This window comes from Podarcis filfolensis (genome assembly GCF_964270895.1).
Source record: "Podarcis filfolensis genome assembly, chromosome: 5".
Lineage (NCBI taxonomy): Eukaryota > Metazoa > Chordata > Lepidosauria > Squamata > Lacertidae > Podarcis > Podarcis filfolensis.
This window is the reverse complement of record NC_139608.1, coordinates 2,263,939-2,291,891: the sequence shown is the minus strand read 5'-3', so window position 1 is coordinate 2,291,891 and position 27,953 is coordinate 2,263,939. Positions and strand designations below refer to the sequence as shown.

Genomic DNA, 27,953 nt, shown 5'->3' with positions numbered 1-27,953 from the left:
CCGTCACTACATTGTTCACAATTAATTTGGCCTTTTGTTCTGAGTAAATCGCACCTATACCGTTTCCAAAACCTTGACCAACCCCCATCCCCAATAAATTCTTCTTCATAAAACTCCAGGAAATATTGTCAAAGGCTTTCTCCGCGTCCACAAAAATAAAAAATCAAGTGGCTGGAGGTTCCATTTTGCTGTGAAGGATGAGCAGAAAAAACAGGCTATAGAAACCTCCTTGAGATCTTTCTAATAGGTGCTTGGGTCTAATAGGTGATTAAGATGGACCGGGCTTGTTTCCTCCTGCTCTGGAGGGTAGGACTCGAACTCATGGCTTCAAGTTACAAGACAGGAGATTCCGACTCAACATCAGGAAGGACTTTCTGACAGTGAGAGCTTTATGACAGTGGAACAAACTCCCTCGGGAGGTGGTGGACTCTCCTTCCTTGGAGGTTTGTAAACAGAGGTTGGGTGGCCATCTGCCATGGCTGCTTTAGCTGAGATTCCTGCATTGCAGCGGGTTGGACTAGATGACCTTTGGGTTTCCTTCCAACTGTACGATTCTTTGAGTCTATGGTTCTATGGCAGACTGGTGGTGCTTGAGTCCCTGGGCTTTTTATAAGAGAGAGAGAGAGAGAGAGAGAGAGAGAGAGAGAGAGAGAGAGAACTACCCAGTGGGATTTCCCTAAGTTTGCTTTTAAAACCACTGCCTGTAACTGCAAAATAACGGGCCAGCGATATTAGAAAGAAAGATCCTTTAGCTCAGAGTTTCCTGCAGAGGCAGCTGAACCTGAACCTGTTTGACAGTGGAATTTGCTGCCAAGGAGTGTGGTGGAGTCTCCTTCTTTGGAGGTCTTTAAGCAGAGGCTTGACAACCATATGTCAGGAGTGCTCTGATGGTGTTTCCTGCTTGGCAGGGGGTTGGATTCGATGGCCCTTGTGGTCTCTTCCAACTCTATGATTCTATGATTCTACGATTCTATGAAAGCTGCAAAGCGGCCTTACCTCTGCGGGGGACTGATTTGAGGTGCAGTTGCTCCGTATTTCCAGGATTACGCCCTGATATCATCTGTCGGAAACAGCCAATCAGTGTCGAGATCAGAAGTTCAGCGATGGCCTGGACCACTTCCCAAAATCCCGGTCTTCAGGGCTGCCAGTGGCTATTCTGTGTCCTGGAGGCAGAAGGGAGGGAGAAGGGAGGGTGAGAAACTTTTGCAGAGAGAGAGAGAGGAGAGAGATGCTTGGTTTGGGGAGAGTGACACTTTGCAAGACTGCTGCGCGGGGGGGGGGGTTGCCACTGGACAGATCCCATTGGCCAGCCCCCCGGACGGCCCCACCCCTCTGCAAGTGTAAAAGAAACCTTCGGAAAACCCTATCTCCAAATGCCTCTTGACCCCATCGCGCTTTGCCGGCTGACCTTATTATACGCCCAGAGATATTTATTTATTTGGCTTGGTTGACACCCAGAGAGGACATCCTGGGAGGAAATGACTTTTGAAGCTGCCCCGTATCCCACCTTGCCATGCTGCCCTGACGCCTACGTCCAGCGGTGAGTCTCCTTCTCTCTTCTTCTTGTAAGCCTGCATTTGCTGTGCAATTTTTTTTTTTTAATCACTTCTGCTATCAGATGGTGGCAGCTGGCTGGGCCGGGCTCCCCGCTCGCCTGTCTGTGCTGTGTGTCTCCGAAGAAATATACCACTTGCTTCACGCTCTGCAAGGCTGATTATTATTTTTGGCCGCCTGGTTAGTTATTGTTCTATTGGAGGCAACCCTCTGTTTTGGCAACTCCTTCCCAGTAAATAAAGAGGGGAGGATAGGCAGAAAAACCTGCCCGGAGGACAGATCGCTTGACAAGTGTCACGCAGAGTGACTGAAGACGAGAAAGGACCTTGGGTCCTGCCAGCAGAGTAAAAGAAATAATAATATCTATATCTGTGTCAATCTGTATGTTGACATCTGCAGGAGACCCAGCGACGATGCAGCGAGCAAGTGTAGCTGAGTGCGTACCTAGCTAAATAAATAGTTCCAGAATTCCACGTGCATTCCAGCATGTGCGTACACTGAGAGAGGGCATCCTGAACATCTCATTCAGGGGAGAAAAAGGCGATCTTTGGATGCAAAGGAATGTGTGTGCATCAGAATGATCAGGGCAGGTACCAACATCTGAGATGCTTGAATGCTGTGGATAGTTCCTAAGGGCCTCAGGGTTGCTGGGCTGCATCAGAACAGCCCCCAGGGTTAAACTACTATGAAACTAATGGAGCTTAACCTTTGGGGGCCCTAATCCCAGAGGGACCCCAAAAGTGTCTTTTATCCACATTGCAGACCCTCCAAGAGTCCCTATTTTCCAGGGAGAGTCCCAGAACCTAGCAGTTCGAAAGCACATCAAAGTGCAAGTAGATAAATAGGTACCGCTCCAGCGGGAAGGTAAACGGCATTTCCGTGCGCTGCTCTGGTTCACCAGAAGCGGCTTAGTCATGCTGGCCACATGACCCGGAACCTGTACGCCGGCTCCCTCGGCCAGTAAAGCGAGATGAGCGCCGTAACCCCAGAGTCGGTCACGACTGGACCTAATGGTCAGGGGTCCCTTTACCTTTAAGGGAAAACTCAGGTATATGGCAATGCGATGGAAAAAGCAATGATGGGCAGAGAATCACTATTGTGGGGGGAGGGTTTTCTAAAAAAGAAGATAACAGTGGTTACCTGGACCTCTTTGTTGGTTGTGAAGGAGCCCCCATAACAGTTCAAGCTTCAGGGCTCCCCAAATGTAGGTCTGCCACCTCCCATCATCTGTGCAGAATTTTGTTTCCAAGGAGGGGTGGTTCACAAGCAGAGCATGCTAAACGCTGGTAATCCTTCTTCTCTTCTTTGTTTCAAATATCTGGCATTCAGAGATATGTTGCATGGGTACCATTTTGCTCCAATGGCCATTGTCTGCATGCTCCACCTTGCCCGCTATCCTATTTTCAAACCATCTAGTCACCTCTGTCCCCCACATCTCGTGCCTGGGGGTTGCAGAAGTTAATGGCCCGCTGCTTGAACAATCGCTTGCTCAGCTTTCAGTGTTTTAGCTTAATCGCATCAACACGAGGACAGTTGGGTAGACATAGGCTTTGGTTTTGGCTTTTCCAGATGTTGTGGTGGTTTTTCCAGGTTGTGGTGAGCTGGGGATGACGGAAGACACTTTGCATGTGCTCAGAGGCATCCATGCTTATAATGGCTGAAATCCCAATCCCGCTTACCTGGGAGGAAGCCCCATTGAATTCTGTGGGTTTTACTTTTGAGTGCACGTGGCTAGGATTGGAGTCCCTTTCATCCAGCCCTGGATTTGAACTAGGTCTCAGTTCCTAGGAAACCACCTGCTTCTGGATCTATATATTGGTCCTTGCCATTTCTGACGGATATCTGGTTGTGTCAAGCTCTCAGTTATTGGGTTCTGATTTGCTTGGAAATCTGATCTTCGGAGACTGTGGTTCAGTGTTCAAGCATTTGCGCTGCATGCAGAAGATCTCAGGTTCAGCCTCCGATGGCATCTCAAGGCATGGCTGGAAGACAACCGTGCCTGAAATCTCAGAGAGCTGCTACCAGTCCATTTAGACAATACGGAGCTGATTTACTATAAGGCAGCTTCCAATGTTTGTTTTGACCCGGAAGGCGTTCCCCCCAGTCTAATGTGTGCAGAGGCTGGGAAGCATGCGGAAGAAAAGGACTCTGCATATGCTCAGAGATGGGCTGTTCTGTGCTACCCTTGTTGCAAAGCTTTGGTCTGACATTGGGAGGAGGAAATGGTTTGGGAACAAAATTTCCACGCAGAGCCAAGACGAGCTCTGCTATAGGGTTAATACTACTAAAGAAAGTGTGCCTCTGAGTATGTGCAGTGTATATTCTTTTTTGCTATTTGGTATGTGGCATTTGGGACGCGGGTGGCACTGTGGGTTAAACCACAGAGCCTAGGACTTGCCGATCAGAAGGTCGGCGGTTCGAATCCCTGTGAAGGGGTGTTTCGGCTGTTTCGGCAAAATATCGAGAGCTGCTTGGTGTTCTTATTGCCTTTAGGGCTGCGGTTCTGTTCAGTGGTTGGCTCAGAGCCCGGGGATTGGTAGTGGGACAACGATGAGTGGTCACAGGCAGAAGAGGAGGCGACAGAGGTTGAAGAGGTAACAGGGTTTAGTGAGCGGGGAGAGTCTGTGGCAGAGAGAAGTCTGGAAGCAAGAGCTGGAGCTGATGCAGGAGAGAAGGGTCGCCAAGATGCAGAGATGAGTCGAGCTGCAGAGGGAGCCAGGGGGTCTTCTGCTCCTGCTGCCACCAGATCCCCTCCCCACTGGCCTTCCAGAACCAGAAGAGGTATGAAGAGGGTGGAGCAAAGACAGACAAGGAGACAGCGTCTTAGATTGCTGGAGGAAGATCTTGGGGAGGAGGAGATTTATGCAGCTGTAGGAAGGCAGGGACCTTTGGTCTCCACAACTGCCTCAAATGGGCAAGGCCTACTGGGAAGGTTGCTGTGACTCGCCCGGCCAGACCTTGTTTCTGCTAATAAAGAGTTCCTGTACTCTATGTGATTTGTTGCTGGTTGGCTCACTGATCTCCACTCCCCAGCTGAAATTGCCACCCCCCCCACTGCCTTTGCCGGGACGTGGGTGGCACTGTGGGTTAAACCACAGAGCCTAGGACTTGCCGATCAGAAGGTCGGCGGTTCGAATCCCCGCGACGGGGTGAGCTCCCATTGTTTGGTCCCAGCTCCTGCCAACCTAGTAGTTCGAAAGCACGTCAAAGTGCAAGTAGATAAATAGGTACCACTCCGGCGGGAAGGTAAACGGCGTTTCCGTGCACTGCTCTGGTTCACCAGAAGCGGCTTAGTCATGCTGGCCACATGACCCGGAAGCTGTACGCCGGCTCCCTCGGCCAATAAAGTGAGATGAGCGCCACAACCCCAGAGTCGGTCACGACTGGACCTAATGGTCAGGGGTCCCTTTACCTTTACCTATGTGGCATTAGTAAGCAGAGCTTCCCAGCTAGATAAAATGTGATGTTACAGCTGGATTTTGGAATTTCACCCATCCATGGCAAAGTCAGGTTTCCTTTCAAGACCTCTTGACCGACTGGTTTGCATTTCCTAAGAAATGGACTGAGGCTGAAATCCTAACCACGTTGACCCAGAAATAAGTCCTACTGAATTCAGAGGGGCTCGCTGCCAGGTTAGGTGGTGGACTCCCTTTCAGTGGAGGTTTTCAAGTAGAGGTTAGATGGTCATCTGTCCGGGATTCTTGAACTGTGATTCCTGCATTGGAAGGGGGTTAGGCTAGATGACCCTTGGGGATCCCTTCCAACTCTACAATTCTGTGATTCTCAGTGTGGTTACGTCTGCAGTCTTGGGCACTTCATTGTGCCTGGGTCTCTTTCGTCGCTGGTGCAAATATCACAGGGCTATACAGATATATAGCATTTGACTGGGTAGGGTGGTCATGCTGCTTAAGGTAGATAGGAAGATTCAAGGTACCTGCACCAAATCTCTGTTGTCCATATGATATTATCCTTCAAATCTCTGTGTTTCCACACTTTCCCCTCCCTAAATCTGAGGTTTTTCCCATACAGTTTCTCCCTTTTGGAGTTCCTTTGCTCTGAAAATGTTGGGCTGAGAGAGGGGGAATTGTGGGAAGGCACTGATTTTGAGAGCCAGTGTGGTGTAGTGGTTAGACTGGTGGACCAGGGTTCAAATCCTCCACTCCGCCATGAAGATCTCTGGGTGACCTTGGGCCACTCACTGCCTCTCAGCCGAACCTACCTCACAGGGTTGTTGTTTGGGGGATTAAATGAGGACGGGGAGAAAACCACGTACGCCACCTTGAGCTCCTTGGGGAGAAAAGTGGAACAGAAATGCAATATAAATAAGATAAGATAAATACGGACAATGGAGAATTAATGGATGCACATAAAAAAGTGTAGGTGAGCCTCCTCTTTCTTTAGCTTAATGGGATTTACTCTTGCATGGAGGTCTTCTTTAATCTGCTCTGCTCTCTTTGCTGTGTTCCTCTTCGCTGCCCCATTTGGCAGGCCTGTGCGAAAAGGAGAGGCCCAGCTCCATCTAGCAGGGAACTTGCGGCGTGAAATTGCAACCAGCTCTTGTAGTTCAGCTGGCAAGGCTTGGGGAATGTGGAGTCCAGCCCAGGAAAGGGGTAGCACAGAGGAGAGAAGATGGGAGTAGAAGGCAGGTCTGTTTTCCTTCTGAAATAATCTACGCATCAGACGGTGCCTTACCAGCTTCTGGTTGTAAGGACATCTCAGCTGTGCAGCTGCCCGACTGAAGGGGGCTCTCTGGGTTTGGACAGTGATGGGAAATGGAGAGGGGGGCAATTGAGGTTCCTGCATCGCAGGGGGTTGGGCTAGATGACCCCTGGGATCCCTTCCAACGCTACAATTCTGTGATTCTGTGACATGTTACCGGGAGGCGGAATTATGTGCCTTCCCAGAAATGTCTCTTTCCCACCGCTGAGACGGAAAGCAACCACAGCCAAGTCCACGATGGCTCTGTAATTGCGATCAAAGGCTTGATGCTCCCAGCTATGCAATTACACCCCCTGCCTCCCCCCCCCCCGAGATTAGACAGGGGGAGGGTTGTTTGCAGACCAGCCACTCCCATTTCGGAAATGACAGCCAGACGATGCTGGAACTCCAAGGTGTAGGGGCTCGGATTAAGGGCGGCTTTGAAATTGTTGCACCTGTTCCCTCTAAAACACGGCGCTTTCTGCTCCATCCCTCCCTGCCCCCAGCGCCTTCGCCCAGTGCTAAAAGTCCTCAACACAAAACCGCCATCAGCCGCAAACGTCTGTATTATTCTTCCCAGTACATTGGTTGCTAAGTGGGTCGTGTGAAGAGGCCTGTAGAACCGCTGGCAGCAGGTGGCTCGAGTGAGCGAGCCTGGCTGCAGGGCAACAGAAAAGGGGAGCAGGCTCTGAGTTCAAGGCTTTCCTATTAGTATGTTATAGCTCTTAACAACTTGCGACCAGCACCCCTGTGAAATTGCCATCCCTGTCGGTGCCTATTCGACCCCTTTGATCAGCAGAACTGGCAAAGTTACAGATACCACATAATGCCCCTTCCACATTTGTAAGAAATAAATATTTTAGGGCAACAGCACCTAAATTTTAGAACTCCCTGCCTATTGAAATCAGGCATTCACTTTTGCTGCATTCTTTTCAGTGCTTCCTAAAAATATTTTGCCTACCCAGTCTACTGATTTTTTCAAAAAAAAAGATTTTTAAAAAATTGTAATTTTTTGTGTAATTCTGCTTATTGTTTGGGTTTCTTTAAAAATAAAAACAAAAAAACCACACCACTTAGAGGATTGTTGTTTAGTCGTTTAGTCGTGTCCGACTCTTTGTGACCCCCTGGACCAGAGCACACCAGGCCCTCCTGTCTTCCACTGCCCCTCAGTTTGGTCAAACTCATGCTGGTAGCTTCGAGAACACTGTCCAACCATCTCGTCCTCTGTCGGCCCCTTCTCCTTGTGCCCTCCATCTTTCCCAACATCAGGGTCTTTTCCAGGGAGTCTTCTCTTCTCATGAGGTGGCCAAAGTCTTGGAGCCTCAGCTTCAGGATCTGTCCTTCAGGATCTGAGAGCCAGTGTGGTGTAGTGGTTAAGAGCAGTGGACTCGTAATCTGGGGAACTGGGTTCGCTTCCCCGCTCCTCCACCTGCAGCTGCTGGGTGAGCTTGGGCCAGTCACACTTCTCTGAAGTCTCTCAGCCCCACTCACCTCACAGAGTGTTTGTTGTGGGGCAGGAAGGGAAAGGAGAATGTTAGCCGCTTTGAGACTCCTGAAGGGGAGTGATAAAGCGGGATATCAAATCCAAACTCTTCCAGTGAGCACTCAGGGCTGATTTCCCTCAGAATGGAGAGGTTGGATCTTAAACAACCGTAAAATCATACAAACATGGAGTTCGGAAGAGATCCCGGTGCTCATCTAGTCCAACCCCCTGCAAGGCAGGAATCTCAACGAAAGCATCCAGGACAGATAGTCATCCAACCTCTGGTTCAAAACTTCCGAAGAAGGAGAGTCAACACCAATCAATCAATCAATCAATCAATCAATATATAGCCAATGTATGTACACGGCTTTGTCCCTATGTTCAGTGCAACATGTGAACAAGCCTGGGGGGTGTAGGAAAGACCAGAGTTTGAATCCCCCCTCACCCGGTGACCTTGGGCCGGTCTCCGACTCTCAGCCTCACCTACCTCACATGGTTGTTGTGATGATAAAATGGGGAGGGGGAGAAGCCATGTACACCACCTTGAGCCCCCTGGAGGAAAGGTGTGGTGTGGATGCGATGAATGAAATACACAGATTCCCCCAGGCTCCAACAGGCAACCTGCAGTGGTCGGCTCTGGGAAGAGCACTGCCCCCTCTTTCTGCTGCCTCGCCCTGTTCTTCCTCCCTCCTTCCTCGCAGGGATCTCACCTGCCTCCTCTTTGAGCCATCCAGGGGGCTTTAGATGTTCTAAAGGAGATTTGGAAGGAGAATAGGCTCCTAAGCTGCCTGTCTGAGAGAAGCCCAGATCGAGTCTTTTAAAGGATTACACAGGAGCTGATTCCCCCATTACTGCTCTGTCTTCTTTTCCCTCCCTCTCTCCAAAAAACCACCCCCACCTAAGCCCTAAAGGGGGAGGCAAGCTAAATATTCCTGATCTTTCATGTGGTCCCTGCCTTGGAGAAAGCTGGGAATGGGAATTAAGGGCTCAATAGCCGGGTTCTTCAGATGTGCTTCGTGTTTGCGGGAAATGCTCTAAAATGGATTTCTCCCATATCAGCCTACGGGTTCCTTCCTTAAAAGTGAAATTGCTGCGCCCATTCTGCTTGTTTGTTTGTTTGTTTGTCAAAAAGCAACAACAGCAGATTTCCCCATGGATCACCACAGTTATGGCTCCAGGTGCCTTGGAAGTCAAACAGCTTAGTTCCTGAATGTTTTGGCTCCCAAACGTTGCAAACCCAGAAGTGAGTGTTCCGGTTTCTGAACGTTCTTTTGGAAGCCGCACGTCCGATGGGTCTTCCGATTGGCTCCAGGAGCTTCCTGTAAACAGATGAGGTCTGCTTCACATGGAGAAGTTTGGAGCAAGGTAGCAAATTACCGATGGAGAGAAACAGGACTGGCATGAGATATTTGGATGGCTGAGGCAAAGGACAAGGTGGTCCAAAAATGAATCTTACTTCAGCATTGGAGACAGGACGCTAAGGTTCCTTGTGACAGCACAGCAGCATGTCTGAGGGCTCAGGAGGAGAAGCCAGAGGGCGTCATTGCTGGCCCTGAGCATCTGTTAAATAATTGTAGAATTACAGAGTTGGAAGGGACCCCCAAAAATCATCTAGTCCAACCCCCTGCATTGTAGGAATCTCAGCTAAAGCATCAATAATAATAATAATAATAATAATAATAATAATAATAATAATAATAATAATTTTATTTATACCCTGCCCTCCCCGGCCAGAGCCAGGCTCAGGACGGCTAACACCAGTAAAATTATATTTTTTAAAAAACCCAACTTAAAATACAGGTTAAAATGCAATTTAAAATGCAGCCTCGTTTTAAAAGTATCCCATAGATCAAAACCATTGGGGAAGGGAAACATAAGGGTCAGACTGAGTCCAAACCAAAGGCCAGGCGGAAAAGCTCTGTCTTGCAGGCCCTGCGGAAAGATGTCAAGTCCCGCAGGGCCCTGGTCTCTTGGGACAGAGTGTTCCACCACGTCGGGGCCGGTACTGAAAAGGCCCTGGCCCTAGTTGAGACCAGTCTAACTACCTTGGGACCTTGGACCTCCAAAGTGTTGTCATTTGTGGACTTTAAGGTCCTCCATGGGGCATACCAGGAGAGGGGGTCCTGTAGGTATGTGGGTCCTAGGCTGCATAGGCAGATGGCCACCCAATCTCTGCTTAAAAACCTCCAAGGATGGAGAGTCTGCCACCGCCCGAGGGAGTTTGCTCTACTGTCGAACGACTCTTACCATCAGAAAGTTTCCCCTAACGTTTAGACGGAATCTCCTTCCTTGTAACCTGAATCCATTGGTTCAAGTCCTACCTGTCAAATGTCTGGACATTTCAGTTTATTTTAAAGGTGGGTGAAGGTCACCTTGGATTCACTTGGAAATGATGAAAGGACTTCCACACAGGGAAAAATCAGAAAATTCAAATCCAGCAAAATTCAGATCCAGCAAAATTCAGCCCAAGAAACAGTGCTCAAGCTTTGAACTTCTGCTAAGATTATAATGGCTAAAAATTGGAGTGTATCTCCTACTATATCTGAATGGATGGGGGGAAATTGGCCCAAACGAATTAGGATTAAGCTAATTTATTACAAAAGAATGCATATAAATCAGCCTAACAGGTTTATGGGGAAATGCATGCTTTTTGTAATAGTTTGAACATGATCTGTGATAATGTCCAAACATAGGCTGTTTTCAACCTGCCCTGGTGGTATTTCTTTATGCTCTTTATTATTGGTTTATTTTGTCTATAAATTAATATCAGGAGATATTAGAATCTTTTTTGGAGATGAATAATAATATTCATCTTCAGTCTTGTGAACCTCCCTGAGACCTGTGGGTACAGGGCGGTATATAAATTCGAATAATAATAATAATAATAATAATAATAATAATAATAATAATGTAATGGAAAGCAGATAATTGGCTAGCAACGGGTCCCTTCCAACTCTATAATTCTATTATTCTATAGTGAAATGCCTGTGTAGGCTTGCCTAAAGGGAAAGAAATCTTTTAGCAGGCATCAAAAGCAGTACAATGAAGATATCTGCCCGAAGAGCAGGACCTGTGAAACTAAAATATTGATTTCTTGCAAGAGCAGAACAAAATTATGTGGCACTTGCAAAGGAGCTGGTTTTGGAGTCAAAGCGGTCTGGTGAGCCCAGAGGAGCAAGGTGACCTTCCTTTAGTTACCTCCCTTTGGTCTTGGGCGTCCGAGGGCTTCGTACACCGATAAAAGCACAGCACCAGTGCGAATCCTGCCGGGGGTTGTTTTTATTATGTTTTCAACAGCCTCCTCGATTTCACGCCTGGGGTGCGTGGTCACAATCCCACTCCTCTGAGGCTAGCCTTCTAAATTTGAGCTCCCTGTCATTTCGTCCAGGAGGCGTCAGTTTCTGCGACAGCCTTTCTCTCTCTTTCTGAGATGGGGGGGTTCCCTCTTTAATTCCCTCCCCCCCCCCAGGGAATGATGTCACCTCGGCTGGCTGTCACTCTTGCTTCTCTCACCGCGCCTGAATCTGGGGAATGTCTGCCTTGCCTGACCTGTGATAGCAACCATTCGGCACCTGCTCTCTCCAAAGCACTGCAACCCTTAGTACAGTCATACCTCAGGTTACAGACGCTTGAGGTTGTGCGTTTTTGGGTTACGGACGCACCAAAACCCAGAAGTACCGGAATGGGTTACTTCTGGGTTTTGATGCTCTCGCATGCACAGAAGCACTAAATCACGCTTTGCGCATGCGCAGAAGCACCGAATCACAACCCGCACGTGCGCGGACGCGGCACTGCGGGTTGCGGATGCTGCGGGTAGCGAACGTGCATCCCGCACGGATCACGTTCGCAACCTAAGCATCCACTGTACTCTCACCAGGCTGACCATCTCCAGGACCTTGACATTTGTCGCAAGGAGGGATGGGGAAAGAAATAGAGACATGGGCCTGTCAATGTTTTGATATCAGCCTGATGCCGGCGCTTTTTGGCAAGGTCCCGACTCCTGGGCCTGACCCCAGCCAATTGGAAAGGTCCAGTCTGTGACTCCTGTAAGATGTAGTTATTATGCATTTGATCTTGGTGTTGCGCCATGCCTGCAAGGCAGGCCACAGACCCATCTCTACATCTGGATAAATGACAGGACATTATGGTGGCCATATTTCGAAAAGCTGGAGGAGACTCTTGAGAGTCCCATAGACTGCAAGAAGATCCAACCGATCCATTCTGAAGGAAATCAGCCCTGAGTGCTCACTGGAAGGACAGATCCTGAAGCTGAGGCTCCAAGACTTTGGCCACCTCATGAGAAGAGAAGACTCCCTGGAAAAGACCCTGATGTTGGGAAAGATGGAGGGCACAAGGAGAAGGGGACGACAGAGGACAAGATGGTGGGACAGTATTCTCAAAGCTACCAGCATGAGTTTGACCAAACTGCGGGAGGCAGTGGAAGACAGGAGGGCCTGGTGTGCTCTGGTCCAGGCGGTCACGAAGAGGCGGACACGACTAAACAACTAAACAACAACAATTTCAAAAAGCGAAAACCAGGGCACAAAAGTTGCAGTTTCTGAGCTATTTTGAGCTATTTTTTAGGGCAATCAGCAAAAACAAAACCGCCGACATGACGTTTTGTGTGTCCGGATTCTGCTGGACATTTTTCCCATTTCCGCCCAGATGTATGGCAACCCTATGGGATATATATATGATATAAATAGGATAAAGGGCCTTATGGGTCATTTCTCTCCCTTTTTTTCTTTTCTCCCTTGCTTTTCTCTCTTTTGATTTTTAAAATATTCTTGTTCTGTATACTAGTTTGACTCTTATCATATTTTATGCTGAAAAGTATCAATAGAAATCTTTAAAAGACCCGCAAGGAAGGCGCCAGCAATTTGCTCTGATCCAGCAAAAGGAGAGGAAATAAATGCACACAGAGAGATGCTTTTTTCTGAACTGGAGATGGTCTAGAGGAATGGCTAGAGTCTTCTATGGCCATAGTTCATCCATAGTCTGTGAGCCATATCCCCTCCAGGGGTTTTGTATTTCCCCCAAGTCCCACCCCCGTCCGTGTGTGTGTGTGAATATATATATTTCCAATTTCTTTTTGGCCATCGCCTCCTTGGTTCCATTATTATTCACCAAATTTAACAGTGAATCATTTTTTAAAAAAATGGTTTAAAATAGTTTAGAGTAGATGATGGGAAAGACTTTGGAGAGGCAGCCTTAAAAACAGCATTTCTTACCATGCCCACTTTGCCATTTTGAACCTTCCACTTTTGGCACATGCCCCCCACCTGGTGAGGGTTGGCTGGGGGAGGGAGGGGGCCCTCAGCCGGAAAAGGCTTAGCTACCCTCTTCTCTAGATGGGTGGGAGTCTAGCATCAGGTTAAAGCCCACTGGCTTGCTCAGAATTTGGGGGGGCACTAATTGGATGTCTCCAAAGTTTTGGAATTTGGGAACCTGTTTATGTACTCTTTATCTGTGCCTGCTGCTATAAAAAGGTAAAGGGACCCCTGACCATTAGGTCCAGTCGTGACCGACTCTGGGGTTGTGGCGTTCATCTCACTTTATTGGCCAAGGGAGCTTCCGGGTCAAATGGCCAGTATGACTAAGCAGCTTCTGGCGAACCAGAGCAGCGCACAGAAATGCTGTTTACCTTCCCGCTGGAGTGGTACCTATTTATCTACTTGCACTTTGATGTGCTTTAGAACTGCTAGGTTGGCAGGAGCTGGGACCGAGCAACGGGAGCTCACCCCGTTGCGGGGATTCGACCTGCCAACCTTCTGATTGGCAAGTCCTAGGCTCTGTGGTTTAACCCACAGCACCACCCATGTCCCATCTGCTGCTATATTGTGTCCTAATTTTTGAAGCTAGCACTTTATTCATCGCCTATATATTTGCTCCAGGATTTGTTGAGTTGAAGGCTGGCTTAGAAGCATGATGAGAAATAAATACTGGTCAGTTATGTTCCATGTCCCCTTGCAAAAGATGTCCTGCTAAGTCAAACCAAAGGCCCGTCTCAGCCTTTGGCATCTTGGCACCTCCGGGTGCTGCTGAACTACAACTCCCCCCAGTACCAGGCAGCGTGGGGCAACTGCCATCACTTGCTTTAACTCCAAATTATCAATGCAGGATATCAGTTTATTGGAATCTCAGCGTATCGTCTCCAATACAGATCAGAGTCCAGGTATTTGAGATGCAGTTGCAAATTGCAAATACGTGCTTCAGAATTTCTCCCTGGCAAATGCGCTTCACTTCTTGGGGTACATTGCAAAGCAGACCAGGGGGAAAAAAGAAAAAGAAAATTACAAACTCCCAGACAGAAGAATGTAAAGTATTGCACAAGGGGACCATTTTGCAAGTTTGATATTTGAAGTTCAGAATTCATGTTCTGGTGCCAAGACTCTGCTGACAAATTGAGTCGCCTTAAACACAGTCAGAAAGAGAAATCCCCTCAAAGTGAAAGACTGGCGCACACAAAATTCACTCGCCATTTAAAAGAAATATAGATTTTTTAAAATAAAAAAAAGGTTCACACTTCGAGGTGCAGATTCCCCATGCAAACCACAGCAACTCTTCTCTCCCCCGCTAGACACGCACACAAATGCATTCAGAAACAGATATCAGAATAGCCTCCAGCACAAACTATTCTCCATTTGCCAGGGACAGTCCCTGTAACATCACACTCAGGGTTTGTGGGTTTGGGGGCTGCCCTGTTAAAATGTTTCCATTCCTCAAGTTTCAGCCCTTTCCCAGGGTCCTTAGAAGCTAAGGCTGTGCCTGCGGATCTGCACCCCTTTCCCTGGGAGTAAGTGCCACTGAGCTCAATGGGGCTTTCTTCCAAGAAGAACTATACAGGTTTGCACTGCAAATTTTCCCATGCATGCATTCACAAGTGATCTTGCTCCTCTCAAACCACAGCCTCTTTTGGGCAGAGTTGTCTTGTCCACTGTATTCTGAGTTCTGGTAACTTCCAGATTAGATTACTGCGATGCGCTCCCTGTGAGGCTGCTCTCAAAGACGACTCGGAAACGTCAGTCGGTCCAAAACTGCAGCAGCCGGATCACTAGCTGGGGTTCAACTAAGACCTCATGGAACCCTTGCTTGAAAAAAGAAGGCTTTAGATGATAAAAAGACAGGCTAATAAAAAGAAGTAAAGAACAAACATCAGGAGAGGAGGGTTGGGAAGCCAAGAAGGAACTCTGAATGTTAAAAAAAAAAGGTATATGATGCTGAATACTTCGAAATATTGTTGGAGACTTTACAAAAGTGATGTGGGGGAAAGGAAGAAAAACGCTGCACTGGTTGCTGGTTTGTTTTTGAGCCCGATTCAAGGTGGCCTCGGTCCAGTATACCTGAAGGAGCGTCTCCACCCCCATCGTTCACTGAGGTCCAGCTCCGAGGGCCTTCTGGCAGTTCCCTCCCTGAGAGAAGCCAAGATACAGGGAACCAGGCAGGGACCTTCTTGGTGGTGGCGTCCACCCTGTGGAACGCCCTCCCACCAGATGTCAAAGGGAACAACAACTACCAAACTTTTAGAAGACATCTGAAGGCAGCCCTGTTTAGGGAAGCTTTTAATGTTTGATGTATTACTGTATTTTAATATTTGGTTGGAAGCCGCCCAGAGTGGCTGGGGAAGCCCAGGCAGATGGGCGGGGTATAAATAATAAATTATTATTATTATTAAGGTTGTCAGATTGATGTTTAAAGCACTCAATGACAGGCCCCAAATATCTGAAAGATGTCCTCCTTTCCTATAGACCCTCTCAGGTGCTGAGATCCACGGAGGAGACCCTCCAACCTCAGCGGCTCGGGGTGATGGTGATGCAGAGCAGTGGCGGAGTTAAGGGGGTGTGGGATGTGTGTGTGTGCGGTCCGCCCCAGGTGTCATCACTGAGGGGAGGGTGACAAAAAGAGGTTTTTTGTGTGTTTTTTTAAAGGGCTCATGAAACTTTTTAGGAGTGACGTGATGGCTTAGGCATCTGCAGGTTCTGCGCTGCCTAAAACGGCAGCGTGGGACTTGCGTCTACCTACTGCCTCTCCCTCAGCCTCCCTACAGCTGAGGGGGAGGTGGCGGAGAGGCTCCAAGCGTCGGAGAGACTCGCTCCGCCCCCATGGGTGGATCGCCCCGCCCCTGGCTGCAGGACACGCCCCCGTGCCAGGCACCCGAGCGGCAGGGCCTGCCCTGCGGTGGCCCCTAAGCTGTGGGCCTCCCTCTGCACAGATGTATGCCTGGTGCCTGCATTGTCCAGCTTTCGGAGGATGTCGAAGACGCAGCTCTTTTGACAACTGAAATGCATATTGTTCAGTCTCTGGGATTGAAAGCTGTCTAAAAGTGATTTTAATTATGTGATTTAAAGGTTGTAACCTGCCTTGGGGCCTGAGGGGTGGGTAAGTAACAATAACATTTATTCTTTGCAGTTATATGCTACCTTTCTCCTCAAAGAGCTCAAGGTTCTTTTCCCCCTCTGCATTTAATCCTCAGAACGACAACCCTTTGAGGTAGCTTAGGCTGAGAGGGAGTGACTGGCCCCCCAGGTCACTCAGTGGCTGAGTGGGGAGATTCGAACCCTGATCTCCCAGGTCATAGTCCGACACGCTGAGCAGTCCCTTCATGTCACCTGCCCCGAATCTTCAAACTTTTGCTTCCATGGGATTCCCAAGAGTTCAAATACAAGAGCGCTCTCCCTTCCTGGGGATTCTAGCAACAGAAAATATTAAAATGGAAAACATCGTCGTTGTCCCCCATGCCATTATTGCAATTATTGCAAGTCCCTTTGTCGATGGGAGAGCAGAATGCAAATACTAAGTCAAATTAAAATCTGTTTCCTCCCAGGGCAGATATGGGAGGGTGCTCTCCCAGCCTGCTTTTAAGTCCCTGACTCGGTTGTCCCAGATGGCGATAGGATGGCGGAGTCAGGGGTATGTGGGGAATAAATGGGACCCTGCAGAATTAGGGGAATTCCAGATGACGGGATGCCTTGCTTGAAACTGGTTGGCCCATCCAGAAAAATCCTCTCCCTCCCTCCCTCCTTCTCCCCTCGCACAGCTGCGCGCTCCATTTCATAGCCTGGCTGCTGTCTACAAATCACCCGTGTGTTAAAATGCGGCAGAGGGGAATTCCAGCACACTGGGCGCTGCCAAGACCCTCAAGCTCTGACGTGCCTTCGCCCCCCTTTCCCCCCCCTGCCAAGGGCTAAAAATACAGGGACAGAGTCCAGGGCCTGGCTGGCAGTTGTGGCCGAATGGACACCCACCATCTCCCTAAGCAGCTTTCCTGACCCTGGTTCCGCCTGGAGGATCAATGGAACAAGAGGCCAGCTTCAGACTGGGAGCAGTGCTGTGCAGTGGTTAGAACAATAACAATAACAATAATTTATTTATACCCCACCCATAATTTATTTATTTTTTAAGAAATATTTATTAAGATTTTACAAAAACAAATATACAAAAACACATAATAAAAAAGCAAAAAAATAAGAGTAAACACACAAAAAAATTACAAAAAATTAAAAACAATTCTTTTTCATAATTTAAAACTCATTTGCTTGTTTCTTTGACTTCCTCACACCTCCCCTTCTTGTATTCCCATTTAAATAATCAAATCAGCAAATCCTTACCCTCTTTTGTTTATCTTATCTCTATAACTTAACATTTTATAGCTCAGTATTTTCATCCATTATCAATTCATTTTTGCATATTCTTATTAACTTTGTTACAAATACCACTTATTTCCAATCCAACATCATTTTAATTATGTTTTAACCTATTTATACCCTTTTTCCATATTCTTAAAGCATTACAGCTGGAAACCACTTAATTTCTATCCAACATCATTCTAACATTCATTAATTTTGCAATATTTCTGTAGATAGTCTTTAAATTTCTTCCAATCTTCTTCCACCGCCTCTTCTCCCTGGTCCCAGATTCTGCCAGTCATTTCTGTCAATCCCATATAGTCCATCACCTTCATCTGCCATTCTTCCAAAATGGGTAAATCTTGTGTCTTCCAATACTTTGCAATAAGTATTCTTGCGGCTGTTGTAGCGTACATAAAGAAAGTTCTGTCCTTCTTTGGCACCAATTGGCCAACAATGCCCAGAAGGAAGGCCTCTGGTTTCCATAATTTATTTATACCCCACCCATCTGGCTGTTTTCCCCCAGCCACTCTGGGCAGCTCCCAACAGAATATTAAAAAATACGATAAAACAGAATGTTGGGACTCAGACCTGGGAGAGAGGACCGGGTTTGAATCCCTGCTCGGCCTCAAAGCTCTCACTGGGTGGCCTTGGGCCAGTCATCTCTCAGCCTAACCTACATAGCTGTCAACCGTCCCTTATTTGGCGCGAAACTCCCTTATCCCAGCGCCGTGTCCCGCTGCTGTCCCTTATTGATGATGTCCCTTAAATTTGCTGGGTTTCATGGTCGCCTGGCTCGGGAGGGAAGCAGCAGCTCAGGGTCATCCGCCACGAGAGAGCGAGCGCACACGAGCTGCCGCGCCTCTGTCTCTCCCTTTTCCCCCTCAGGGGCGCGTCGTGAGGAGACGGGTGGCAGCGGGCGGGCAAGCAGCCCCTCTCTTGCGAGACTTCTGCTGCACTGCCAGGGGAAGCCGGAGGCGGTGGCGGCGGCTGAGGAGACGGCATGAAGGAGGAGGAAGAGGAGGCGATGGGGAGGGACGTAGAAGGGCGGTGCTTCAGCGGCTGCCATGGCGCCGCAACCGCCTCATGCCGGGCTCGCGGGTGGCATGGGCGAGAGTCTCTCTCCCTCCCTCCCTCCCTCTTTCTCTGGCCAGGAAGGGCCGATGGAACTCCTTGCTCCAAGACGACGGCAGCCCCGACGTGTTGCTTAGCATCCCCTCCAACCAGTGCAGCATCTTAATGTAGTGATTTCCCCCTCTGCACCCCTTTCATAACTCTATTTTTATAAATCATTTGTCCATCCATAGTTCAAATTTTTACTACAAGTTTTCTGTCAATCCTACCAATGTATGCAACTCTTTACAACAGCTTTTCAACTAAATTATAAACTTCCCCCATTCTTTATTAAAGAGGTCCTCTTCCTGGTTTCTAATTCTGCCTGTAAGCTTTGCCATCTTGACGTCGTTCATCAGTTTTGTCTGCCACTCTTCTTTGGTGGGAGTTGTAGAGCCTTAGGATCATCTAGTCCAACCCCCTGCAAAACACAGTCAGTCGCAGCCAAAGCAGCATGGCTCCATCAGTGGCGGATTTCTGTATAAGCTAAGCAAAATCCCTTATTTTGGCTGCTGATCCCTTGTTTTCGAGGCTGCTGGTCCCTTATTTTCAAATGTGTAAGTTGACAGCTATGCTAACCTACCTCGTAGGGTTCTTGTGCGGGTTGAATGAGGAAGGTAGATAAATGCAATAAATAATCATTGCAACCATTTTGCCCAGGGGGGTGGTCCTGAAGGCTTCAGAAATCCTGTGGCTGAGCTGCTTCAACAGCAGCTAGCAAGCAGGGGCTTAGATTGCTCTCCCCAAGTCTGCAGCCTCTAACTGGGGTGCAGCGGCGTAGCGTGGGTTGTCAGCACCCGGGGCAAGGCAAGTAATTTGTGCCCCCTAACCCGGGGCAAGGCAAGTAAATTGCGCCCCCTAACCCGGGGCAAGGCAAGTAATTTGCGCCCCCTAACCCCTAACCTGCCGCCGCTGCCAGCTTCTTCTTGCTGCTGCCTGGGCTGGGGTATTTATGGTAAGGTAGCCACGGCGACGGCGGCGGCAGCGGGTCCGTGTCAGGTGATCTGAGGCGAGTTGCCGCTGGCGCTGCCGCCCAAACGACGCCACTTGCCCGGAAGAGGAGGAGGGCAGAGAGGCGAGGAAAATGCAACATGGCCCAGCAGCTGCAGCAGTGGCGGCGGCGGCGGGGCTGTGAGGAGGGGCTGCCTGGCACGCCCTCCGTGGCCCTGACGCGCGGGGACCGCGGCGAGCGCTGAGAGCCGCTGCCTGCCGGACGCCTTCAGCCCGGACGCGCGCACAGCTTGTCGGTTCCGGGAGACATGGGGCTCTGCTACAGCCTGTGCCCGAGGCTCTTCGGCGACTCCGGAGGCGGCAAGCGCGCCCCCCCCCCAGATGTTGCGCCCGGTGCGGCCGGCCCCCCCTGCACTCCCCACGCTACGCCACTGCTGGGGTGCGAGGAACAGCCATAGAATGATGGAATTGTTGAGCTGGAAGGGACCCTGGGGGTCATCTAGTCCAACCCCCTGCAATGCAGGAATCTCAGCTGAAGAATCCAGGACACATGGCCATCCAGCCTCTGCTTAAAAACCTACAAGGAAGGAAAGTCCACCACGTTCCAAGGGAGTCCAGTTCTTACTGTCAAGAAGTTCTTCCCGATGTTGAGTCCGAATCTCCCTTGTAACTTGAAGCCCTGGGTTCAAGTCCTGCCCTATTGCTATCCTACCTATAACCCAGCACTGCCATTGCCAACTGCAGTCCTGCCAACACAGAACTCTTTTGCAATCTTCTTCTCTTCTTTGGCAATCCCTCGTAGCTGAGTAAGTTTGTCTTCCATAAACACGGTTTTAAAAGTGAGTCTGTAAGTGACTGTGGAGGCCAATTCTGGATCCACACGTCCTTCTACAGTGGGGACGTAGGTTTCTGGGTGGGAGTTGATCCCAGTGAGGGTTTGCCAAGCGTGCCTTCCTTCTAGCATGTTTCTCCCTTGTGTCCTGAGTTCGAGTGTCTTCAAAGCTCATGACACCTTTGGTAAAGGCTGTTCTCCAATTGGAGTGCTCGCAAGCCAGTGTTCCCCAATTGTCGGTGTTTATACTACATTTTTTTAGATTTGCCTTGAGAGAGTCTTTGAACCTCTTTTGTTGACCACCAGCATTACACTTTCCATTTTTAAGTCGGAAATAGAGTAGTTGCTTTGGAAGAAAATAATCAGGCATCTGCACAACATGACCAGTCCAACAAAGTTGATGTTGGAGATCTTTGCTTCTTCCAGTACACTGGCACTAGTTCGCCTGTCTTCACAAGTGATGTGTAAAAAATTTCAGAGACACTATTGATGGAAACTTTTGAGGAGTTGGAGATGGTGTTTCTAAGTGGTCCATGTTTCACAAGCATACAGTAAAATTGGTAGTACAATACCTCTGTAAACAAGCATTTTGGTTTCCCTGTGAATGTCCCGGTCCTCAAACACTCTGCACTTCAATCGGGAGAAAGCCGCACTCTCAGAGCTCAGGCGATGCTGGATTTTGGCATCAGTGTTGGCCCTTGTGGAAAGATAACTGCCCAGGTAGGAGAAGTGATCAACATTTTCCAGCATCACAACACTGAGTTGGATTTGTGGCGCTACAGAGAGGTTATTTTGTACATGTTCGTGCAGCACACCTGCCAACACAGAACTCCTTTGCAATAAAATGATACAGTCACAAAGACTAGTATGCTGTGTTCTGATTTCATAAACCTATAGATCTGCTTAACTGGCAATATGTTCAGATTGTGATCCCTTCCAACTCCTAGGAGCCAACTCCTAGGGGCTGAGGGATCTTTGCCCCCACCCCAAAATAAAATATTTGAGGGGGTCAGGCATTGTCATTCAAATCGGTCAGGTGACCGATTATGTGTGGAAGGAGCCAATTTTGTACGCTCTGACCCTGTCCCAGAGCGGAGTTTGGGCGAGGAAGCTAACGGGGAATTCTAAGTCTGCAAACAGTTTAAATGAATTCGTTATATGTAAATAAACTCCTATGGAAGAGATGACAAAACGTGAAGGCAGTAAATCTATTGCCCCAGCAAGCAAATAGGAAAGTCCGTTTAGTAAGTTTATTTCCATTATACATGTGGAAAAACTGAGGTCAGTTTATAAATGGTTGCATCTGGGGTTTTTTGGGGGGGGTAGAAAAGGAAGCAAGGCATTTTACATATTTTTTAAGCAGCTGTTTAGACAAGGTTTGTTTGCTGTTCGATAATAATAATTATTATTATTTATGTATTTATTATTTATTATTTATACGCCGCCCTTCTGGCTGGGTTTCCCCAGCCACTCTGGGCTGCTTCCAACAAAATATTCAATATCCCTCCTCCCCTCCGCAGGTCCTTTGAATATTTTAATCAACTGCATATTGTAGTTCATCCCAATTATAGTCATCCAAAATGTCCAAAGTCCTTGTAACATCGCAAGAGTTATTCAAAGCCTGCCAAAGACTTCAAGTGTTTACAGTGTTCTTTCAAATACAATCTGTATTTATCCCATTCTCTACTGAGGTTTTGGTCCTCCTGATTCCTGATTTTCCCCATCAGTCTAGCCATCTCTGCATAGTCTAGTAGTATCATCTGCCAAACCGTTTCCCCAGGCACTTTGGGCAGCTCCCAACAGATTAAAAACAGAATAAAACATCAGACATTAAAAGCTTCCCTGAACAGGTCTGCCTTCAGATGTCTTCTAAATGTCATATAGTTCTTCATTTCCTTGACATCTGGTGGGAGGGCATTCCACAGGGCAGGCACCACCACCGAGAAGTCCCTCTGCCTGGTTCCTTGTAGCTTCACTTCTCTCAGGGAGGGAACCGCAAGGAGGCCCTCAGAGCTGGACCTCAGGGTCTGGGCAGAATGATGGGGGTGATCAGGTTCTCCAACTACAGTTCCCCGGAATCTTTGGGGTGGGGAGGCATGGGGAGAGCCAAGACTGTGAGAGGGCTGCTAGGGCACTTCAAACTTATCGTAATGGATGTGGCCTCAGTCGGTCTGGGAATCTGTCTGGGAAGAGTTGGAGAAGGAAGGAGAAGGAAGACGCAGCCCCGAGGAAAGAGAGTTTGGGTTTTTTTTTCATAAACTAATAAAGCTTGGGCTCCATGATCACTGCAGATGGTGATAGCAGCCACAAAATTAAAAGATGCCTGCTTCTTGGGAGAAAAGCAATGACAAAGCTTGTTGTTGTTTAGTCATTTAGTCATGTCCGACTCTTCGTGACCCCATGGGCCAGAGCACTCCTGTCTTCCACTGCCTCCCGCAGTGTAGTCAAAATGACAAACCTAGACCCATCTTAAAAAGCAGAGATATCACCTTGCCAACAAAGGTCCGTATAGTTAAAGCTATGGTTTTCCCAGTAGTGATGTATGGAAGTGAGAGCTGGAAGTCATGCTGGCCACATGACCCAGAAGCTGTACACCAGCTCCCTTGGCCAATAAAGCGAGATGAGCACCGCAACCCCAGAGTCGGTCACGACTGGACGTAATGGTCAGGGGCCTTTACTAAATGAATATTTTAACAAGTAAAACAGAAAATTTAATAAAAATTATACACACAAAAAAGAAAACCAACTTTGCCTCCAAACTCCATCAAGGGCCTTCTTCCCATGATACACACAGCACAGCATCTCTGCAATGCCGTCTACAGTTTGAATGGCAGCTGATAAATGAGCATCATCATCATTTACCGTAGTTTTCGTTCTATGAGACGCACCAGACCACAAGACGCACCTAGTTTTTGGAGGAGGAAAACAAGAAAAAAAATATTCTGAATCTCAGAAGCCAGAACAGCAAGAGGGGTCGCTGCGCAGTGAAAGCAGCAATCCCTCTTGCTGTTCTGGCTTCTGGGATAGCTGCGCAGCCTGCATTCGCTCCATAAGACGCACACACATTTCCCCTTACTTTTTAGGAGGGAAAAAGTGAGTCTTATAGAGCAAAAAATACGGTAACTTGTATGCCGCCTTTCCATAGTTAAAACAATGCCCATTCTGCACAGGCAACAGGCTTCTCTCTCCTACTAATAAACCTGTTTAATCACCACCTCCCACACCAACAACGAAGCGCGGCTCTTTTCTCTCAGTTCCCCGACAGCCTTTAGCTGCATCCTGTTTTGCAGGAGCCTCTCAAATTTTGCAAACAGGCTAATGGGCCCAGAGTAAGAGGAGGGCATGCAACTCCCAGCACCGTGCAGAAATAAGGAGGGCCATGTGCGATTTAAGCCACCCCCTTTGCAACCTCTCTCTGGTTCATCTACAGGTCAGCGCCTTCCTGCAGGCTCCAGCACCCCAATCCTGCTAGAGGTCATTGGATCTCAATGCAACTCCCAGAATGACATTTGCTTGCTTGCTTGCTTAAGTTGTGTGGGCTTCAGTGCTAGTCAGCGGCCAGGGGGAGAATGAAATTGATGGATTGATTTCATTTATCTTCTTTGGCGATCCCTCATAGCCGAGTAATATTGTCTTCCATGAACACGGTTTTAAAAGTGAGTCCGTAAGTAACTGTGGAGGCCAAATCTGGATCCACACGTCCCTCCACAGTGGGGACAGAGGTTACTGGGTGGGAGTTGATCCCAGTGAGGGTTTGCCAAACGTGCCTTCCACTTAGCACATTTCTCCCTTGCGTCCTGAGTTCGAGTGTCTTCAAAGCCCAGGACACCTTTGGTAAAGGCTGTTCTCCAGCTGGAGTGTTTGCAGGCCAGTGTTTCCCAATTGTCGGTGTTTATACTACATTTTTTTATATTTGCCTTCAGTCTTTAAACCATTTTTGTTGACCCACCAGCATTACGCTTTCCATTTTTATGTTGGAAATAGAGTAGTTGCTTTGGAAGATGATAATCAGGCATCAGCACAATAAGACCAGTGCAACAAAGTTGATGTTGAAGAATCATTACTTCAACAATGGCGATCTTTGCTTCTTCCAGTGCACTGGTATTAGTTCTCCTGTCTTTCCAAGTCATGTGTGGAAATTTTCAGAGACCTCGTTGATGGGATCTTTTGAGGAGTTGGAGATGGCGTTTATAAGTGCTCCATGTTTCACAAGCATACAGTAAGGTTGGTAGTACCATAGCTACTCTCATTCTCTGCAAAGAGAGACTGGTTGTTAAACTAGTGTGGGAACTACAACCCTCAGAGGAGAATAGGGGGGTTCCTCACAACTCCCAGCACCCTTAGCAAACTACAGTTCCCGGGATAATCTGTAAGAAGGCATTGCTCCATATTTGATATGTGGTGGACTTGTAAAAGGGTAAAAGAGTATTGGGAAATAATTTATAATAAATTGAACAAAACGTTTAAAAGTTCTTTTACCCCCCAAAAACCAGAGTCCTTTTCCTTGGGGATAATTCAGATGGAAATCCCCAGGTGTCAAAAAAGGTTATTTATCTATGCTACTACCACGGCCCATGTTTTGTTTGCCCCCAAATGGAAAACAAGCAAGGTCCCAACCAAAGAACAATGGCAAGTAAAAATGATGGAATAAGAGCAGATTGCAGAACGAACTCATAGACTAAGAGAACAGGAAGAAGATAGGGAAAATGTTTATTGAATATATGGGGGGGTGGCAATTGTGTACACTTGAAAACATTGGCAGCATTAAGATCAATTCAACATTGTAAATAAGTTTTGATGGATGCAATGACAGAATACTGGATTGTTTAGTTTATGTAAAATATGCAGGGATTTATGTTATGCAAGATGGAAAGAGAAGAATAAGAGAAGTCATTGATATTTTAAGGTAGTTTAAATGAATATTCTAAAATGTAAAACAGAAAAGTTTAATAAAGAATTATACCCCAAAAAAGTGAAAAGGAAGAAGGCATTGATGCTTAAAGTGGTATGATAGCGCTCTAAGTGCATGGTGTGATTGTAGCTTTATTGTTGTTGTTGTTGTTTAGTCGTTTAGTCATGTCCGCCTCTTTGTGACCCCCTGGACACGCCAGGAGCTCCTGTCTTCCACTGCCTCCCTCATGCTGGTAGCTTCGAGAACACTATCCCACCATCTCGTCCTCCGTCGTCCCCTTCTCCTTGTGCCCTCCATCTTTCCCAATATCAGGGTCTTTTCCAGGGAGTCTTCTCTTCTCATGAGGTGGCCAAAGTCTTGGAGCCTCAGCTTCAGGATCTGTCCTTCCAGTGAGCACTCAGGGCTGATTTCCTTCAGAATGGATTTGATCTTCTTGCAGTCCATGGGACTCTCAAGAGTCTCCTCCAGCACCAGAATCCAAAAGCATCAATTCTTCGGCAATCAGCCTTCTTGGTGGTCCAGCTCTCACTTCCATACATCACTACTGGGAAAACCATAGCTTTAACTAGACAGACCTTTGTTGGCAAGGTGATGTCTCTGCTTTTTAAGATGCTGTCTAGGTTTCTCATGGACTTACTTCTGAGCAAATATGTTTAAGATTGCACTGCTAGATTTGTGCCTGCATGTGTTTAATCCTACCACTGTGTCTTAGATTTTAAAACTTTTAAATGACAATTCAATCATTTTTGTTTAAAATACTTTACTGATTGCCTTTTCTTTCGCCATCCACTTTGCGGAAAAGGTGGTTTTATATATATATGTTTAAAAATACGATTTGGACCTTTTGTGTAGGTTTGTGGACACCCCAGGCCATTTCTCCTGGACGGAGAGTTATTACCGCTCTACCATGCCTCAAGGCTCGCAGGCGAGAGAATATGGCCGTCCGGAAGTTTTCCAGCAAATCTGGGATATCCTCGATCATCAGTGAGTAGCAAGATGGATGAATCGGATGGGGGATTGTCTGGTGTGGGGGGTGTGTAATGTTCAACTTCTTGAACTGGAAGGGCCTTGGAGTCCCACCCAACAGTTGCTCAATATGCCGAATGTCAGAGGCAGCCAGTCGTTTCTCCATCTAGCCTAATAGTGTCTACTTTGACTGGTAGCACCTTAACTGGAGGTGCTTGGATTGTAACTCAGTGGTGGAGCACACCTGCCTTGTGTTTCCAAGTAGCAGACTCTCCAGGTTTCCCTATTTTCCAGGAACAGTCCTGGATTTACCGATGCCATCTCGGTTTCTGGTTTGAGGATGCTGATCCAAAAGTCCTATTCAAACGGCAGGCACCATTTCAGCAATTCCCATAAAACACAGTGTAAGCGTCTGCTCATTAACTTTCCCAGACCAGTTGCTCCGTAAATCAGCCTTTTCAGGGGAGTTCTTGCCAAATCAAACGTAGATAACAGAGCTCTGATAACAGAGCAATGGCTCCCTCCCCCTTTGGCTGTAAATCTTGCAACAAAGTCTGTCTCATAATTAGAACTGTGTCATCCAAAAGCCTTTCGTTTCCTTTCCAGATCTTCCTTAAAACAGAGTCTTTAGTTAATAATTTTATTTCCACACTGTTCATTTTCCCGTCTCACTTGCTAATCAATCATGTGGCGGTTCTTCTTGGGGAGGGGTTGTTAGGTAAATCATATTGAAAAAGAGAAAAGTCCCCCCCCCTTTCCGATCCGTTTCAACATAACGACATAGCTGTGAATCTTTGATGTGGTCTTCTGTTCAGTTCAACCCGTCACTCAGCTTCTCAGTGGTCGATTTAATTAGCAATCATTACACCCTTTCCTTCTCTCAGAACATGTGCATTGACTCTACTCCAATTGTTTATCTTGAGCAATGCAACTAGGATCGCAAATCAGAAGTAGCGTCCAGGAGATCCAAAAACTCACTCGAGGGCTTTCCGTCCAGTGCCCCCACCCCCTCCTTCTTTCGAACTCGGGGGTGATTTATTGGCAACCGCGGACAAGGCAGCATTTTCCCATCCCCTGGGAAAACGGGGAGGCTAATTTACTCCCATCATTAGCCTCTTAATTACCTTGTGTGAGCCGGAGAGACGGGATTGTCGGCCATCTTCCAAAGCGCCCCTAGCGGCGCCCTAGCAACCCGACTCTCCTTGTGTGGGCTTCCATCTCTGATGTCCAGTGAAACACTTTTCAGACCCCTCTATTTTGCAGGCCCATCTGCTCGGTCCAGCCCATTGACTTGAATTTCCTGGAGGAGCAAACAGAAAATGGCCCCGCGAACAAAATTGAGATCAGCATGGATTGTATTCGCATGCAGGATTCGGAGATCAGAGACCCAATGTGGGTGAGTAGCCAATGTCAGGATGCTGCGGCTAGGATGTTGGGCTAGGAGGCAGGGCGCTTGGGCCAATCACGGACGCTTATCTTAACCCGCCTCGCAGGGATGTTGTGAAAATAAGATGAGTGTCTGTGTGTTGAGGAGAGAACCACACACTCTGCCTTGAACTCCTGGGACAAAAGGTGGGATATAATAAACCGTAGTCCAGGGCATATGTGGAAAGAAAGGTTGGGTTTTTTTAAAGTACCAGTTTATCATAGAAGGTAAACCAGGTTCAAAGTGGTGGCTGCATGAAAAATATTGTATGTGTGGATGTGCAATGCTTGCTCCCTGCCAAAGGTTTTGGCAAGCTGTACTTGATCATGCATTATTTTTTGGCTTTTAATTATCTGCGGCCTCTTTGAATGGGAGGGATCTTCTTATTGTGC

At 47.7% G+C, this 27,953-nt stretch overlaps 2 long non-coding RNA genes across 2 annotated transcripts in view; one reads left to right on the top strand and one right to left on the bottom strand.

Annotated features, from left to right (window-relative positions):
• The window catches only part of LOC310762297, a 28,953-nt gene extending 27,069 nt beyond the window's left edge, over window positions 1-1,884 (bottom strand). The window contains exons 1-2 of the long non-coding RNA XR_014547937.1: window positions 1,533-1,884; window positions 997-1,163 (exon numbers count right to left, since the gene is read on the bottom strand). This is a non-coding gene — a long non-coding RNA (uncharacterized lncRNA). The remainder of the gene's footprint in view (window positions 1-996; window positions 1,164-1,532) is intronic.
• LOC310762286 lies at window positions 1,161-27,531 on the top strand. Its single transcript, XR_014547926.1, has 3 exons — window positions 1,161-1,540; window positions 26,022-26,153; window positions 27,399-27,531. It is a non-coding gene; the product is annotated as an uncharacterized lncRNA (long non-coding RNA).
• The last annotated feature ends 422 nt before the right edge of the window (window positions 27,532-27,953 follow it).